We start from the raw sequence: 18,291 nt of genomic DNA, 5'->3' as shown, positions 1-18,291 counted from the left end.
CACCCATGTCAAGTGTAGACCTGCTGCCATCACTAGGAATGACAGGGAAAGGCAAAGCAGCCCCTTTCTCAAATCCTGGCACAGTGAAAGCACAAAGGGTGCTATATGGATCTGGGGGAGGGGCCCAGTGAGCAGCCTGCCATCATCAGGTAGGCTCCTTGTCCCTGCTAAATGAGTCGTCAAAACAAGGACATTAACTTATTTGAGCAGACGTGAGCCAACGTCGCTCTGATCAATAGGTGCCAGCATCCTGTACAGGCTCATGCCCAAAGCAAACGTGGACCAAGGGAGGGGCGCGCTGGCGTATTATCAGCTGCTTACAACCAGACATGGGCATCAGATCCTTGCAGCCGTGGCGGGATACGTGGCCAGCAGGAGAGGGATCCAGGCCAGGCAGGATGGGGGAGGGCTGGGAAGAGGCAGGACGTGCCGGGAGGACTCAGCCCCGACCCAAGGGTCTCCTAGCTAGCCAAACCCCAGTGAAACACCCTTCCCTTGTAAATCGTCATCAACAGACGGAATTGGACTCACAAGGGCTCGTGGATAGATGGATTTCTTCAACCTTTTAATGCTGCCCATCAAATCCCTGCCCAAAACATCATTGGAGCTGAGCCAGATGGATTCCTTTTTCAGGGTTAGTCAGTCTGGATCCATCTCACCTGCTGTGATTAAGCAATCACAGCAAAGCGGGAATGAATTACAGAGCATGGCTGTCTGTCGTCTGGCCTCCCTCCTGGAGAGGTGTCCTGGCGGGGGCGGCCATGGGGGGTGAGGTCAGAGTCATCGGCTCCACTGCACAGACAGTAAACACAGCCAAAGAGAGGCAGTCCCCGGGGAAGAAAGATTTTGAGATTCTTTACATTAACTGTAAACAAGGTGGTGGTTGTTGCTGTTGTAGTTTTTAACCAAGCATATTTTTAAGGAGTGTTTAATGGGACTGCGCCTGCCACATACCTATAAACTCTGCGTGACAGCGTGCTGGCTCCGGCAGAATTTGATATACAGAACTCCAAACAAATAATCATATCTGACAGGCAATTTCTCCAATAAACCCAGTGAAATATTTCCCTCTGCAGGGGAGGCAGTGTGCACACGGCCTTCTGCAAAAACTGGCATGATTCGGGGGGGATGAGGGAGTGGGAGCTGATGCTTGTTTACAGCGAGGGCTTCCGGACGGTGGGGACAGGGAGATTCATCGCGAATTTTAAAATGCAGACAGGATCAGTCTTCTGTTAAACACCCAGGCACCTTCTGGGGGAGGGATTGGTTTAAGCACTGGCCCCATGAGCCATGGAGGTTAGGGGGCTGTGGGAAACCTCCCATTTTCTTGAAAGGCCGTTGACAAAAATGGGATTCCTGCATCCTGAGGAAGGGCTTCCTTGTATTCTAGACAGTGAGTGTTGTTGTCTCTCTGCTTAAGAACCAAGTTCCAGGGGGAGGAATCTCACTGGCCCGGCCCAGGACAGCGTGGGGTCTCTCCTTAACAGCTCCATCAGACAGCGAGACCCCAAACGAGGCTTCATTCAAGCAGACCTTGCCACGGTGTCAGCACCTCCGGCCTTGGACACTGCCTCGTGCTTCCCTCTGCGCCAGTCTGGTTTTCCAGCTTCTTTACTAAGAGAGTTCCAGGAAATCCTCATTTGCCTAAGCAAGTCGGAGGTGCTCTCTGTTGCTTGCAACCCAGGAGCCGTGACCAGCATACTCTATTCCACATCTGTGAAACGGGCACAGCTCCCAGTTTTATTGGCATTGGGTGCTAACCAGATCCCTGTGGTAAGTGTTACTCCAGAGGGTCTCAAATTTGTTGGTCTCAGGACGCCTCAAAATTAAAGAGAACCCCAAAGGGCTTTCATCTATGTAGGTTGTATCTATCAATATTTCTGTGTCAGAAATAAAAAGGAATAAATTTTTTAAACACGGGAATCACAGCGCAGATTCATTTCATCGGCCAGCAAAGCAATGACGTCCTCGCATGTCATGGAGCTGCTGGAAAACTCCACTGTACTCTCACAAGAGAATGAGGACTAAAAGGCAAATCGTGGCCTTAGGAATACCCAGGGGTCCCAGGGCCACATATTTTAAGAATGCTGTGCTAGATAATCCTTACAATGGCCCTCAGCCCATTTTACAGCTGAGAGGACTGATGCTCGGAATTGAGAAGAGGCTGACTCTAGAGCTAGGGAGTAGATTTGAACCTGGTCTTGAGACTCTAAAGCCTGAACATCACCTCTTCCCTTTGCCCCATCAAGAGTGGTCCAGAGGAAGGAGGACTCCCTCTCGCAGTTCCTAGATATCACCTCTGTCCTCTGCACACTTGCCCCTTCCTCTTCCTGATCACCAGCTGCCACACCTCACTTCTTGTCAGTCTCCAGCTAGGCAGCCTGGGGCTTGCTTTCCACCTCCATCCCAGGGAAGCGGCTGCCTCTTGAGGGAGGCCAGGCCTGGACAGGTCCCTGATGTCTGTTTCCAAGCCCGACTCAGTCCATCCTGCAGGGTGGCAGATGCTGCTCCCATCTTGGTACTGTTCCTGCTGTGCATGGAAGCCATCGCCTTCCAGGGGCCAGCATAGCTGTGATTAAGAGCGGGCTTTGGCCCCACATGAACCTAGATGCAAATTCTTGCCCCACCCCATGCTAGCAGGTGGTTCCGGATGTGTATGTTCTCTCTTGAAGCTTCCTTTTCCCTCTCTGTAAAATGGGACTAATGGTATAAAGGCCCCTAGGTCTGACCTACCTATCCGTCTCTGGTCCTCTCTCTCTGCACTCATTACTCTGCAGTCTAATTGGTCTTCCCTCCATTTCCTCCGTGTGCCTCATGACTTTGCACACGCCATTCTGCTGCCTGGAAGGTCCTCCCCGACCTCTCTCCTTTCCGTCCTCAGAGCCACCTTTCAGGTCTCAGCTGAATCAGGCGTTCCTTGGTAACCCTGTTCAGAAGGAAACTGTAGGGGCCACAGTGAGACCGCAAAATGGTGATCTTAGTGATGCCATCATATGTCACTTAACGACAGGGGTGCATTCTGCAAAATGAGTTGTTAGGCGACCTCATCATTGTGCAAACATCATAGAGCCTGCTGCACAAACCTAGATGGTGTAGCTTCCTACACACCGGGCTATGTGTGTAGCCTGTGCAGCCATGGCTGTACTGAATACTGCAGGCAGTTGCAACACAACCGTGAGTGTTTGTGTGTCTAAACCTATCTCGACACAGACGAGGTACAGTAGAAGTATGGTATAAAAAATTTAAAACTGCTACACCTGTATAGGATACCTGCATGAATGGAGCTGGCAGGACTGGACGTTGCTGTGGGCGAATCAGTGGGTGGGTGTGGAGTGATGTGATGACATGGGACATTACCGCTCACTGCTTCACACTTTATAAACACTGTACACTTTGGCAACGCAACATGTATAAAAACGTATTTTCTTTCTTCAATAATAAATCAACCTTAGCTTAGTGTCAATTTTTACTGTATTAATTTTTTAATTTTTTAACTTTTTGATACTTTTCTAGTAACACTTAGCTTAAAACAAACACATTGTACAGATGTACAAAAATATTTTCTTTCTTTTAAACAAGCTTGCAGTTATGTTTTCTTTATATCTTTATTCTATAAACATTTTTCTACTTTAAATATTTTTTTAAGTTTTACTTTTACTCTTTAAACTTTTTTGTTAAAAACTAAGACACAAGCACACACATGAGCCTAGACCTAGACAGGGACAGGAGCCTCAGAATCGCTGTTTTCCACCTCCGCATCTTGTCCCACTGGAAGGTCTTCGGGGCAATTATGCCATGGAGCTGCCATCTTCTACGATAGCAATGCCTTCTTCCCGATTCCCCCTGAAAGACCTGCCTAAGGCTGTTTTACAGGTAACTTTATAGATATATAAACTTTATATATACATACATTTATATGTGTGTATATATATATATGGAATACATGCTCAAATAATGACAAAAGGTATAATATAGTAAATACATAAACCAGTAACAGAGTAATTTATTATCAAGTATTATGTACCACACATAATTTTACGTGCTAGACTTTTACGTGACTATCAGCACAGTAGGTTTGCTTGCACCAGTGTCACAACAGACACACAAGGAATGCATCCTGCTCCGAAGTTATGATGGCTGTGATGTCACCAGGTGACAGGAATCTGGCAACTCCATTATCATGTTATGTGACCACCATTGTGTATGTGGTCCATCATTAACCAAAACATTGTTATCAGGTGCAAGACTGTCATTACATAATTACTTGTGTGATTATTTATTTTGTACCTATAGTCCCTTTGAGACCTGCACTCTCCAATACAGGAATCACTAGCCACATGTGGCATTTGAAATTTAAATTAATTACAATTAAATACAATTAAAAATTCAGCTCCTCAGTGCTCCATTAACCGCTCGGCAATTACCATTTTAGTGCCAGTGGTGGCCCCTGAGTGTCTTTGCCTGAGAGCCCTCAGTGGCTGCTCAAGCCTCTTGTACCCACACACGAGGCAAGCTGAAGGTGCCCAGGAAAAGCAGTGCCCAACCAATGAATGCCAGGAGTTAGCATGTCAGTATCCCAGCTCCCTTGCCCCTCCTGCAGGGTAACTGATGTGTTTCTACCCAGACTCCTTGGACTGGGTCCACTCATCACCCTGGCCAGCCAAGAAGTGTCCCAGCCATGGCCCTGGGAAGAAACAGCTGAGTTTTCCCTCAAGAGAAAACAAGTGCTTGACACATGTACAGAGATGCAAGCAGAGAGAGAGGACCATAGAGTGGGGAATGCAGCTAAGACCAGCAATAGCTGGCAAGGGCCAGAAACTGCCTCACTGAAACCCAGCAGGAGCTGGACCCAGGATTGGGTCCCCTTGTCCCCCACCACCATAGGAGCTGTGGCCATTGGAGGCCAGGCCATGACAACCTGGGGAAAAGGACACACAACCTCCTGTCTCTCCTCTCATCCTCCATTCTGCAAGTGCTCCTTTTGGACAAACCTAATCAGAAGTCAGAGGACAAGGGACACCATGGATGCAGTTTTTAAAGGCCATCTTCCCAGGGCTCAGGATAGGGTGGAGACAGACAGAGAATGGGTGAGGGTTGGGGCGGGGCTGGAGAATACTTAGCCCAGGTGGGCACAGTGCTCTTCTAGAACTTTGACTCTTCAATTGAATGATGAAATTATTAGATGCTAGGAGAAATAGTTCCTTTATTGCTGCAAGAAGACCAGAGAGTCTGTCGTTACTCCCAGCTACCATGATTCCCTTGTTCTGCCCCAGAGCTGTTTATTCCAAGCTAGGTTCTCCAGCCTCCCTTGCTTATCCTGGGTCCTCTCTGTACCCTCCCAGCAAATGTGCTCTTTGCTTCCAGGGGCCGGTATCAGTTTCTGTTGCTTACAACCATCAGGCCCTACCTGGGCAAAGCCCATGTGAGACCCTGATGCTTTGGGGGGCAGCAGAACAGGACATGAATATAGACATTTTGGTAACATTCATCATCCCAAACAGATTTTAGGGCCTAGGAAACTTGCCTGGGACACCACACTCAGTGGGTAGCACAAGTCAAGACAGAGCCGTTGCAGCAAAGACTTACCCTGGTATTGTTTCTAGGGCTGGGAGCCCTTGTTTTAATGGACCAGGCAACTCATCCTCCTCTGTTTTTCCGCCCTCCTCCTCCATTGGGCTTTTGCCTGTCACTTGGACACATGAAGCTTATTGTTACCTCAGGGCCATTGCACCAGCTGTCCCCACCTTGCAGTCCTTCACTCCTTACCCATATTTACCTACCTAGTGCAGAGCTGGAATTCCAAAACAGGAGGCCCCACATACCAGCCTCATGAATGAGGAATTGGAACATGGAATTGAATATGGAAAAGCCCACTGATTTTGTGTGAGGCAAGAACAGACACTGAGTGCAAGGGCCGGGGCAGGAATGGGGAGCATCTCATCCACACGGTAGGCAAAGGTCAAGTTAAATTTGGACCCGTGCTGCCTCTTATATTCAGAAGAAGCCGGGATCCTGTGGCCCCAGAGTAATCACTGGCTGTCATGCAATCACTGTGGATTCACAGGCCCTCCCCCTGCCAGGTCCTTCACGGTGACACCTGCTAGTGAACTCCACTTCCTCCTGTGGACTTAAAGGGCACATCAGACATGTCTGCACTATTTTTGAGGGTTCCTCTGAATCTGTAATTCCCAAAATCAAAGAAAATCAAGCCAAAGGAGAAGCAGCAAGCATGGGGCGTTGTGGGGCCTGGACAACCATCTTGAGGCGTGTGGCCTTCATGGCAGGGGTGGGTGGAAGCAGGTGACTATTCTCCACTGGTGTTGGATTTTAGGCCAGGAAGAGATGTGAGCCTTTAGGCTGCTTGGGGTAGCTGGATCGGGGCGAGTGAGTAGACAAGTGAGCCTCAGCTAGGAGGTCAATGATAGTCCAGGCATGAGCCACGGGCTGGGGGCGATGGAAACGGGCAGTGGAGACAGACCCAGAAGGCACCAGTGAGGCAGAACCCACAGGGCTTGGCAACTCTCCATGGAGTCTGGTGGCTCAAGGGAGCCAAGGCTGACCCAAAGTGGGATTCTTTTCTGCCGGACAGGGAGCTCTAGAAAGACAAGGATCCTGTTTCCTGGAACTTCTAGGGCCTAGATTGGTGCGGAGCAGAGAGAGAGGGCTGAGGGTCAGCCATCTGGAAAGAGGACCAAGAAGGGGTTACCCTACACTCGCCCTCCCCAAACCCCATCCCACCTCCAGGAAGGCTCCCCATGCTTTGTTTGCCCAGAGGAGTCTGATGCGTTCCCTAAACGTAGATTAAAACATGCTCTGGAATGCTCCCTGGAGGCCGGGAACAGAAGTCTTGAGCCTGGAGTGAACATTAAATCCATATGGGTAAGGCCCCCAGCAGCATTCCGAATGAGGCCGGAGCTCGCGGCCATATGGGGATGTGGTTGTGGGAAAAAAATATTTATAAAATGGCTTTTCCAAATGTTTAATCTACAGCAGATGCATCTAAAATTAATCTGTTTGGCTTGGCTTTCACTGTGGGGAGATGCCATTTCATCGTGCCGGCCGCCTGGAGCAGAGGAAATGGGGGTTGTAAAAGATTCATCTGTTTGTGAGTCAACTCCAAATGAAGATCTTCAGAGGGCAGGGAGGCAGTGGAGGCAGGAGAGCAGGTCTGGGAAGAAAGGGAAAGAGGTTCCCCCACACCCCCTGATTCCCGTGGGTCACCCACACGTTCACTCTAGTCTCGTGGATGCTATATGTTGAATCTTTCCCACTGGAGTAATAATCTGATGGCTGTGTTTCTCACTAAGATGTTGCACTGTCACTCCGACTACAGTTGAGTAATGGGTACCACAACGACTCCTACGTGTGGTATTTCCATTATTTTTGCAGAACAGAAAACAATCCCCTACTGAGAGTGCTTTACGCCAGAGAAGTTTCTGGAATGGGAAACAGAACCACTGACTTCTCCAGCCTCCTGCTCACTATACACAGCCACCTTTGCCATCTCACAGATCCTAAGTCCTTTCCAACCACAGGGCCTTTGCATACTCTGCTCCCTCTGCCTGGAAACTCTCCCTTCCTGCTTTAGACTAAATATCAATTCCTCAGTGAGGCCTTTTCTGAACTTCCAAGCCCAGAGTGGGTGTGCCCCATGGTCTCTTTTCCCTGTTCTTAACACACTCACAACCTCATTTTGATGGTGGGATGCTGCAGCTCACGTCTGAGTCCCATCCAAGACTTGGCCCACTGCTGTGTCCTGCACAGATGGATGGATGGATGGATGGATGGATGGATGGGCGGCTGGATGGATGGATGGTGGATAGATGGATGAATAGTGGATGTATAAATGGATTAATGGATGGATGAATGGATGATGGATGGATGGATGAATGGATATATGGATGGATGGATATATGGATGGAAGAATGGATGCATGGATGGAAGGATATATGGATGGAAGAATGGATGGATGGATGGAAGGACATATGGATGAATAGGATGGATGGATGGATGGATGGATGGATGGCAGATGGATGGATCCATCTATGTCAGGCCTGCATGACACCTGGCCTGGAGGAGCCACCCAGTCAACATTTGCTGACAGGATAGACAGAGAGGAGGTGAGTGACAGGGGCCCTCAGGTGCTTTTTCTTTGGAGACCTGGGCAAGGAAACAAGATACCAGGAAGCAAGTGCGTTTTTGTGAAAGTGTGCGGGGTCCTAAAATGTGCTGGTCCTCACAGTCCTGGAATGCTCCCCCCAAAACCTGGTCTGAGAAGAGAGAAGGGGGCAGGCTCCCCCAAGAAGCCCTCCAGCTTCATTTTTAGCTGCTCAGATGTGCGAGGCAGAATAATGTTCTCCAAAATGTCCACGCCTCAACCCCCAAAACCTGTGAATATGTTGCCTTACGTGGCAAAGAGACTTTGCGGACGTGATTAAATAAGATTTACAGATGGGCAGATGACCCTGGCTTAGCTGGGTGTCTAAATGCACACAATCTAGTTACTTGAGTGTCAACATCACTCATCATTAGGGAAATGCAAATCAAAATCACAATGAGATACCCCCTCCCCAAACACACTCATTAGGATGGCTACAAAAAAAATAAATAAATAACAAGTGTTGGTGAGAATGCAGAGAAACTGGAAACTTTGTGCATTGTTGGTGAGAATATAAAATGAAAAACTGTATGGTGGTTTCTCAAAAAATTAAAAATAAAATTATCATGTGATCCAGCAATTCCACTTCTGGGTGTATGCCCCAAAGAATGAAGCAGGGACTTGAACAGACACCTGTGCACCCATGTTTACAGCAGGGTCATTCACAATAGCCAAAAGGCAGAAGCAACCCAAGTGTCCACTGACAGATGAATGAATACACAATGGGGTGCACCCAAACAATGGAATATTATACAGCCTTAAAAAGGAAGGGAATTCTGACACAGGCTATAGCATGGGTGAACCTTGAAGATATGATGTTAAGTGGAATCAGCCAGTCTCAGAAGGACAAATACTGTCTGATTCCACTCATATGAAGCCCGTATAGTAATTCATAGAGACAGAAAATAGCATGGTAGTTTCCAGGGCCTGGAAGACAAGGACATGGGGAGTGAATGTTTACAGCGGACAGGGTTTGTTTGGGAAATTGAAAAAGCTCTGGAGATGGATGGTGATGACGGTTCCACAGCAATGCAAGTGTACTTAATGCACTAAACTACACACTCAGAAATAGGGTGGGAACTTTTATGTTATGTGTATTTTACCACAATTAAAATTATTTTTTTAAAGTAGAGAAACTCTGGCAGCCACAGAGAGAGTGACACCAGCTCCTAAGAAGAGTCGCAACCATGCAGCATGAGCAGAATTCCATGCCCCGACGCTGGCCCTGAGCAGAGGTCATGTGCAGGCTGCAGAGAGGCCCCCGGCCGAGACAGCCAACCAGGAAGGAGGACCTCAGTCCCACAGCTCCAAGGAAGTGAAGTCCACCAACAGCCCAGAACAGAAACCCATCTGCCTCTGGAGCCTCCAGAAGCAACGCAGCCCCGAGCCCCCATGATTGCAGCCCAGCGAGGAGACCCACTGAGCACTTCCCACCCACGGAACTGTAGGAAGGTAAGTTGGTGTTGCTGAGCTAAGTCCGTGCTAATTTGTTAAGGCAACAGAAATATTTTATAGCATTCAGGAAATACATTAATACTACTCCAGGAAAGCACAGCACAGTGCAGGGAGGCGGGTCAGGGCCCGGTTCAACCATGAACTGTGCAGCTGTAGGGCACACAGGGCCTTGGTTTCCCCATCTGCATAACAAAGGGGTTGGCTTAGAAATGGTTTTCTTTTATTTCTTTTCCTCCCCTTTTATTTGGTGGAGACCTCTTGAGTGACATCTTCTGTCAAAACCCCAACGTACGTACCAGATGAAATATGTTTAAAGGCCTGCTGTGCTTGGAGTGAGAGTGGGGGTCTGGTTCTGCCTCCTGGGTGCCCTTCAACCCACCCCTGGGGGTCCGGTACCCCCAGCTCTGCAGAGCCTTGGTGTCCACCAGCATTGTCTACAGATGGCCAGCCTGAGGTTTCTGGGGGCCTGAGCTGACCCTTGGGTTTGTTTGTTTGACAATATCAAGCTTCTTGAAACACAGATGTGACTCCCAACCTCCCTCCCTTCCTGGCCCCCACTGCTCTTGGGAAGGTGAAGCCCCTGCCGGGTCCAGCTTTTGCTGATCTCTCAGCCCCTGCCCCCTTCATGTCACCTGTCCCTGAGCCTCAGCCATGTGACCACCTCTCAGACCTTGTGCTCTTTATTCTTCTGCCTACCACAGGGCCTTTGCACGTGCAGTTCCTTGAGCCTGAAATGCCGTGCTCACCCCTCCTTGCCCAAGCCCCTCATGAACCTACTGCTCACCTCACCTTTTCCTTCCCTCCTTGCCTAGGTCAGCCTTACCCTCACTCTCCACCCACTTCCCCCAAACCCTGTTAAATGTTCTCATGCCTCTCCTTTGTGGCTCTGACTAGTTACAATGTTACAACTCCTAAAGAAAAATTTGCTTAATGTCTGTCTTCTCCACTCACATAATCCAACATTCACGTAGCACTTACCTTGTGCAGACCCTATTTTAAGCACTTTATATGTTTGTTCATTTTATCTTAAGAAAAAAACTTCTGAAATTTATACTATTATCATCACCATTTAACACTAAGACACAGAGATGTTAAGCAATTTGTCAAAGATCACACACTAGTGAAGGGAAGAGCTGAGGTTTAAGTCCAGTCTGTCTGTCCATCCACCCATTCACACACCCATCTATTTATCTATTCATCCACCCAGTGATCCATCCATCAATCCATTATTCATCTATCCAACCATCCAATCATTTATCCATTCAACCACCCACCCACTCACCCCCATTTATCCACCCATGCATCCATCCATCCCTCTATTCATCCATCCATCCATCTATTCATCCATCCATCCATCTATGCATCCATCTATGCATCCATCCATCCATCTATTCATCCATCCATCCATCATCAGCTCCATGAGGACAGGAATTGTGATGTTCTTTTCAACGCTCTAACTCCAAAGTCTAGCACATTTGCAAATATTTACAGGATTATAGGACAAACCCTGATCTGTGTTCTGCCATAATTCTCCCCAGGAGAACCCTCTTGGAGTCACCAGGGGTGAAGGAGAGGGGGCCTTGGCTGTCTTTACCCTCTCGTGCTGGTCAAAGTGGCCTCCAGCTGAGCATCTTAGCAGCCCTACAGCCAGCACGACCTCTCCATGTGCTGCGTTGGGGAACCCCTTGCAGCAAGAGTTGACAAGAATGGGGTGAGGGTAGAGAGATGAGCAGAGAAAAGGAACTTAGTGTTGCAGCTCTGTCCATGTAAGGGCTGGTGCAGTTGGCAAAATATAAACAAGATAGAGGAGAGGCTTAGGAAATGCATGGCCAACAGCATCATGCAGGGAAACTGGGTGAGGCTCCACGCTTCCAGGCCCACAGCCCCGGGCCTGGTATCAGCAGAAGCCCCACCCTCGTTAATCCTGAGGGGCCTTGGAAGAGCCCACAGCCAGTATGTCCGGGCACTTGCCGCAGAACCCACACCTGTCTGGCATCCCCTGCTGGGGACAGTGATGTTAAACAGTGGCCTCTGAGGAGCACAGTGTTCCCGCTGATGGCCCTGCCTCTGACATCTTTGAGGGACTGGGAGAGGGCTGGGTCCGAAGTAGAGACGAAGAGAAGAGCCTTCCCGCAACTCTGCATTCCTGAGCCCCAAAGCATCAGGAAGCGTCTCCTCCATTTCCTCCCCATTACAAAACCACAGCCCACGTGTATGGGAACGGAGACACCCAAGGAGGAGACTGTGCCCTATGATGGAGAAGAGCTAGGCGCCCACATCGCATTCTGGACAGACAGTGATGGAGCCTGCTCCAAGGTACAGGCTCTTTCAATCCTCTCCTTAAAACCAGATCCGTGGACCCTGCGCCCATGGTTATCCCTGTCAGAGTCGGGACCAGCCCTTAAATGAATCTGGATGGAAGAGCCATGACCAAGGAGCCAGGCGGATCTGGTCTCAGTCATGTTCCAAGCCCTGGGACCCTGGTCCAGCTGTTGAAGCTCCCTGTGCCCCATTTTGTCCATCTGTGAAACGGGGATGCTCATGGCACCTAATTCATGCAGCTGTTATGTGTACATGATACTGCAGACTGCGTGCTCGGCACAGACCTGGCCCTAGCAAGTGTCCTGTAGACATTAGCCATGTTATTTTTAATGAGAATGCTCTTGGCCTTAAACTGTAATTTTTCTACCCGATTCCCCCTTAAGAGCGTCTCTTTCAGCCCCAGCGGAGACGGAAATGAGGAAATGAACCTGACATCCACTCTATACATCCCTTTGATGAGAGTCACCCTTCAGGAGGAGAGACCTCATTGAAATGTAATTTTTTTCCCATTAATCATCCACCCAGACAGCTCTCAGTTCTCCAATTCTCTTAAGCAAATAACAACGAAAAAAAAATCTTTTCTTCAACCTCTAAGTGCAGATTTCTATAATAAAAAGCATGGCATTGAAGCAGTTATCTCCTCTCATCTAGTTTTCCCTTTCATAACTCACAAAGGTTTTTCTCTTTCTCTCTCTCTCTCTCTCTCCACCCTGTCTCTCTCTCTCCCCCTGTCCTCACCATCTTCCTTTCTTTGAGGCCAGATGCATGCATGGAAGAGATAGCATCATCATAGGCCACGACGGGTCTCCATGGAGTCCAACTTTGAAAAGTCAAGCAACCCTGGCTTGGCCCCAACCCATACAATTTCCCCGGCTGCTTCCTCCATGAACTCGATTCCTCAGCCTCTTAAAGTGGGGATAATAACATTAACAGCTCAGGCTTTCTGATGGTTGGGGACTGCCATTGCTGAATGCATAGATTCAACAAATATTGACCGGATGTCTACTGGGTGCTAGGATCAAGGGATCTAGACATGGGCAAGATGCAGTGGGAGGCTTCTTGGCATTTTCTTTCTAGGACCAGTCCTGGAGGAGACATTCTTGAAATGGAAATTGCAGAGTAGGGATCCCCAAGACAACTATGACTGATTACAAATTTTGGGTCCCCAAGCCTATCCTCAGGGTTAATAATTTGCTTAAAGTTCTCACAGAACTCACTGAAAGCCATTGTACTCCATCACAGTTTGTTACACAACATAATATAGATTAAAATTGGTCATTGGAAGAGACACATGGAGCAGAGCCCAGGGAAGTTCCAAGCATAAAAATTCTAGCTGTCCTCTCCTAAGTCCCAGACAGCACTCACTTTTCCTGGCAATGATGTATGACCACACACATGGAGATTTGCCAGCCAGAGAAGCTCATGTGAGCCTCCATACCGAGAGTTTTTATTGGGGTTCAGGCACATAGACATGGATGACTGCCTATGTGGCTTGCCTTTGGCCTCCAGTCGCTCCAGAGGTCAAGTTAGTACTGGGTGACCCAAGACCCCCACCATAAATCATACTGTAGACATAGCCTATCTTGTGTGGCCTAAGATCTCCCAGGTAAACAAAGACACTTTCATCAGACAGGACATTCCAAGGGCTTAGAGGCCACCTCCCAGGAGCCAGGGACAAAGACCAAACCCTTTCTGGACAGTGTTAATTTTTCACTGCCTGTAAGTTTAGCTGCAAAATCACTCAAGATGTGAACTTCACTCTGATCTGTGTCTTCCTCTTCCAGCCAGTATAGCACTACTGACACAGGCATGCAAAGATCACACACAAAGGAAAGCAAAGGAAAACCATGCAAATGCTCAGCAAACTGGGACATTTAAACAGAGGAAGGTGCATCCGTGCCGAGGGATCAGAGCAGCGGATAAAATGATGAGGCACCACTCTACAGTAGCTCTGTATTGTAGAAGAAAATGCTGTTGGTGAAAAAGTCCATTATAGAACAATGGCTATGGAGTAACCACTTGGCCATGGGCAATTTATTTAACCCCTTGAGCCTCTTCAATTTCCTTGCCTCTAAAATGGGGCAATGCTTTGATCTCCTACCCAGGTCTGCGGTGAGGAGTAAATGGAGCCACATCTAAGAAGCAGCTGGCACACTTGGGGCTGAGCCTGGGCCAGCTCTTAGCACCATGACTTCACTCTCAAGTCCTCAGGGTGAGGCTGCAGTGCACAGGGAGACTGTTCCGAGGGGCTCTTCTCGGAGACATTTGTTACCAGGCAGCAGCCTTGACCACTCAGACATTCATTATTCATTTGATAGACTGATCAATTTGTTCATTTCTCCATAATAAAGCTCTGTACTAGGTGTTGGATTTTGAGGAGTAACGAAGCCACACCAAGTCTTTACCTTCAAGGAGTAACCAATCCAGGGTGGAAGACAGACTGCAAACTTAGCCAAGAGGTGGGGTGCGCCGGCCCAAACTCCCAGAGCCGGTCCAATTTTATCCTTGGCGAGGAGATCCTCATCCCAGGCATCCTTCGATACATGTCTTGGATGAGGCTCTCACAGCATTTGGCCAAGCGTGGTGCCCGGACCACTTGTATCATGGTCCTGGAATCCCACCCTGGACCTGCTGAGTCAGAGCCATTGGATTTGGGGCCCTAGCACCCGCCTTTGTAACAAAGGCTCTTTGAAACTTTGCGTTTGAGGGAGCTTGGCTCAATTTAGAGAAACAGAACGAAGTCCTGCAGGAACAGAGCAGCCTTGAATGGGGGACCCGAAAGAGGAACCCCACCCTATGAATGGACCCCAGGAGAGACGTTAAGGAGTTGGATTTTATTGATGTAAAGAAGCAAATATTCCTGTGTCCCCAGGAAGGGTGAGGTTCTGTGCCGGGTTGGGATGAGATTACCGAAATGTTTGAGAAAGAAAGAGCTCTTCCCGCCGAGAACACCGATCTTAAAACTCCACCTCCCCATGGCTTCACATCAGCAAAGCCCAGAGATCGCGCCAACCACACATGGAGACCAATAGGACCGAGAAGGCAGATCTGCCGGGGTTAGGGAAGAACTTGAACCTGCAGCTGCAAAGTCGGCACTCGGCAGACACTCAGGATGCTCTGCTTCTTTCCAAGATCTGGGCCTTCCTTTTGAGGACAAAAGTTGCCTTAGCCCCGGCTCCTAAGCACTTAGAAACAAAATAAAATTAAGTTTTGAATAACAAGTCTTGAGTTGTTGGGGTGAGGTCACTGTTGAAGCACTGTGTCAGGCCCAAAGAATGTTTCCATTGCCCGCCGCCTCTCGGGTGACCCCCTCGAAGGAGGCCCGCCTGCTACAGCAGGTCACAAATAGAGGGCAATTAATTTTTACAACCCTCTGCTCTCAGTGGCCACCGCATGCTGGGGTGAGGTCACTCTTGCCGCTTTATTTTTATCTGTTTTAAAGATGTTGGTGTCTTGAGACTCACACTTCCCCAGCGAGCTCAGATCCCCTGGTTCACAAGTGGCAGCTCTGCAGAGCTCCATGGTGGGTGACTGTGGGTGACAGCAAAGACCACCACCCGATATTGCGTGAGCTCAGATGAGTTCCCTCCCCTCTCAAGGCCTTGGTCTTCTCAACCCCAAATGCTAAGCATTGACTAGACTAGCATTTCCCAAATTTCAGTAATTTCTGAACCACCACCATCATTTTGGCCTGATCTACTACCTGCACTATAATTCAAGTCACTATTTTTCTTTTTCTGTAAATCACCTCACATTTCTAATTAGACATTTAACTAAAAGGAAACTTGAGATCATTATCATAAATGGAAGTCGGCATTCCTTGCCATTAATAAAAGGTAACTACAGAAATAAATACCTTGACCACAAATGAACATTGCTAAATTCCAGCCAGATACTGCTGCCTGCTGATGGCTTCAAGCCTGAGGCCTCTCTCTCTTCATTCAAAAGGGAGCTTAGAAGTGTCAGGAGGTGCTAAAGACTCTTAGTGCCAGACGAAGAATTTTCCTTTGATCTAACCAGAGGGGAATAATTTTCACACTATATAAATCGATGCCCTAAAATCTACAATCACCTTCCCCTCAACCAGCAGCTTGGTTGAAGAAGCTGGGAACTTGGGAAGACACTGGTTTAGATCTTTCCTACAAACCTTTACTTTTGAGCGATGATATAAAGCTCTAGATTGCTTCTGGAGCTTTCTTCCAAGCTACCCAGCATTTGGCCAAGTGTGGTGCCAGGACCACCTGTATTATAGTCCTGGGACCCCAACCTGGACCTACTGAGTCAGAGCCTTTGAATTTGAGGCCCTAGCACCCGCCTTTGTAGCAAAGGCTCTTTGAGACTAGTGCTTGAGGGGGCTTCACCCAAGTTAGAGGAACAAAATGTGGCACTCATCAGAAGGCCTGTGGGAACAGACCAGCCTTGAATGAGGGCCCCGAGAGTGAAGCGGGAATCCAATCTGGTTAGTGCTGGCGGTGTCGGCCGCTATGCACTTGTGCAAATAAATGATTCTCTTCTGGATAAGGTAGAGATGCCTGGTGGACTTATTCCGAGCCAGAGAAGACCCAGCAAATTCCTCTGACTCTGTCCTCAGAATGGTGTGGAATGAACTCCACCCCATGGACCCCAGGAGAGACCTTAAGGAGTTGGATTTTATTGACATCAAGTAGCAAACATTCCTGTGTTCCCAGGAAGGGTGAGGTTCTGTGCCAGGTTAGGATAAGATTATTGAAACGCTTGAGAGAGAAAGAGCTCTTCCCTCTGGGAAGCATCAACCTAGAGCTGTGAGCGGGGCTGGGGGGCCGGGCTGGCCCTGTCTCTGCTCTTGCGCCACGGTGAAAACATCTTTCACTGGGAGTTGTCAGCTCTGCCCTCTCTGCCAACAGAAACTTGGAAGCAGCCGTGCCTTTCTGCCTCCCGCTCGCCTTCCCAGCAGGTCTGATCAATGTCCGTTTTAAACCAGGACGTTTCATCTTGCTGTGGAGCCTGTGAACACAGGGCACTGTGGAGCCCAGCATCTCCTTGTTCGTTGTTGTGCAGGGACTGCCATTTGGAGAGAAAAGTCAGGTTGGGAGGCTCTGCTGCAGGCTCCCTCTTTGAAAATCAGTTGAATTCCAAGCAAGGGCAAAGATGATCGTGTATCCTGAGAGGTTCCAAGTCTCTGTGCCTCGCCTCCTCACGTAAGCCAAGGTAGCCATTGTCCCTTCCTCATAAGGTGGCTAGGAGGAGGGAATAAAGTCAAGTCTACAAAGCACTGAGCACGCACACATACAATAATAGAAGCTGTTCTGGGCGGGATAGTGTCCCTCCCAAAATTCATGCCTCCTCAGAACCTCAGAATGTGGGCTTATGTAGAAATGCAAATGTAATTAGGTCAGCTGATATCATAATGGATCAGGGTGGGTCCTAAATTCAGTGACTGGCACCCTTATGAGAGGAAAGGGCTGCAGAGCTATGAAAACACACAGGAGAGACGCCACTCGGCCTTGAGTCAGACTGGAGTTTTGCTGCCATAAGCCAAGGAGCATGAAGGATTCCTGAGTTGCGTGCAATGGATTTTCTTTTACAGCCCCCAGAAGGAGCCAGCCCTGCCGACACCTTGGTGTTGGACTTCTGGCTTCCAGAATTGTGAGAGAACAAATTTCTGTTGCATTCACTGTGGTTCTCTGTAACAGCAGCCCTAGGATAGTAATGCAGAAGCTAATTTACTGAGCACATAGTAGGCACTAAGCATTTTGTTAAACACGTTACAGACATTATCTCCAATCCACCCACCTGAGGAAGTTGATGCTGTCATCACTTCTGTTTTACAAATGGAGAAACCGAGGCCCTGGTGCTCAGCTGCCCAAGTGCACCCAGGTAAGTGGCAGACCTGGAATTTTTAAACCCTTGTCTCTCTGTTTCCAAAACCTTGTTTGTTCTAGTATCTCTCAGCTCCACGACGCAAGAACTGGGTAGGGCTCTTGTTTTCTAATGGATCTCACACCTGGCAAAGTTCCTGGCACATAGTAGGCCTTCAAAAAAAGTGTAATAACTGAAGCTGGGCAAGGTGGCTCACATCTATAATCCCAGCACTCTGGGAGGCCGAGGTGGGTGGATTGCCTGAGGTCAGAAGTTCGAGACCAGCCTGGGCAACAAGGTGAAACCCTATCTCTACTAAAATAAAAATACAAAAGAATTAGCTGGGCGTGGTGGTGGGCACTGATAGTCCCAGCTACTTGGGAGGCTGAGGCATGAGAATCGCTTGAACCTGGGAGGCAGGGGTTGTGGTGAGCTGAGATAGTGCCATTGCACTCTAGCCTGGGTGACAGAGCAAGACTGTCAAAAAGAAGGAAGGAAGGAAGGAAGGAAGGAAGGAA

At 48.6% G+C, this 18,291-nt stretch overlaps 1 pseudogene; it reads right to left on the bottom strand.

Moving 5' to 3' along the window:
• Positions 1–16,301: 16,301 nt before the first annotated feature.
• On the bottom strand, positions 16,302–17,032 carry LOC116461169 (uncharacterized; annotated as a pseudogene).
• Positions 17,033–18,291: the final 1,259 nt, after the last annotated feature.

Source organism: Hylobates moloch, unplaced genomic scaffold, assembly GCF_009828535.3.
Source record: "Hylobates moloch isolate HMO894 unplaced genomic scaffold, HMol_V3 SCAFFOLD_21, whole genome shotgun sequence".
Taxonomy (NCBI): domain Eukaryota; kingdom Metazoa; phylum Chordata; class Mammalia; order Primates; family Hylobatidae; genus Hylobates; species Hylobates moloch.
Note: the sequence above shows the minus strand (reverse complement) of the source record. Positions and strands in the feature narration are given on the sequence as shown.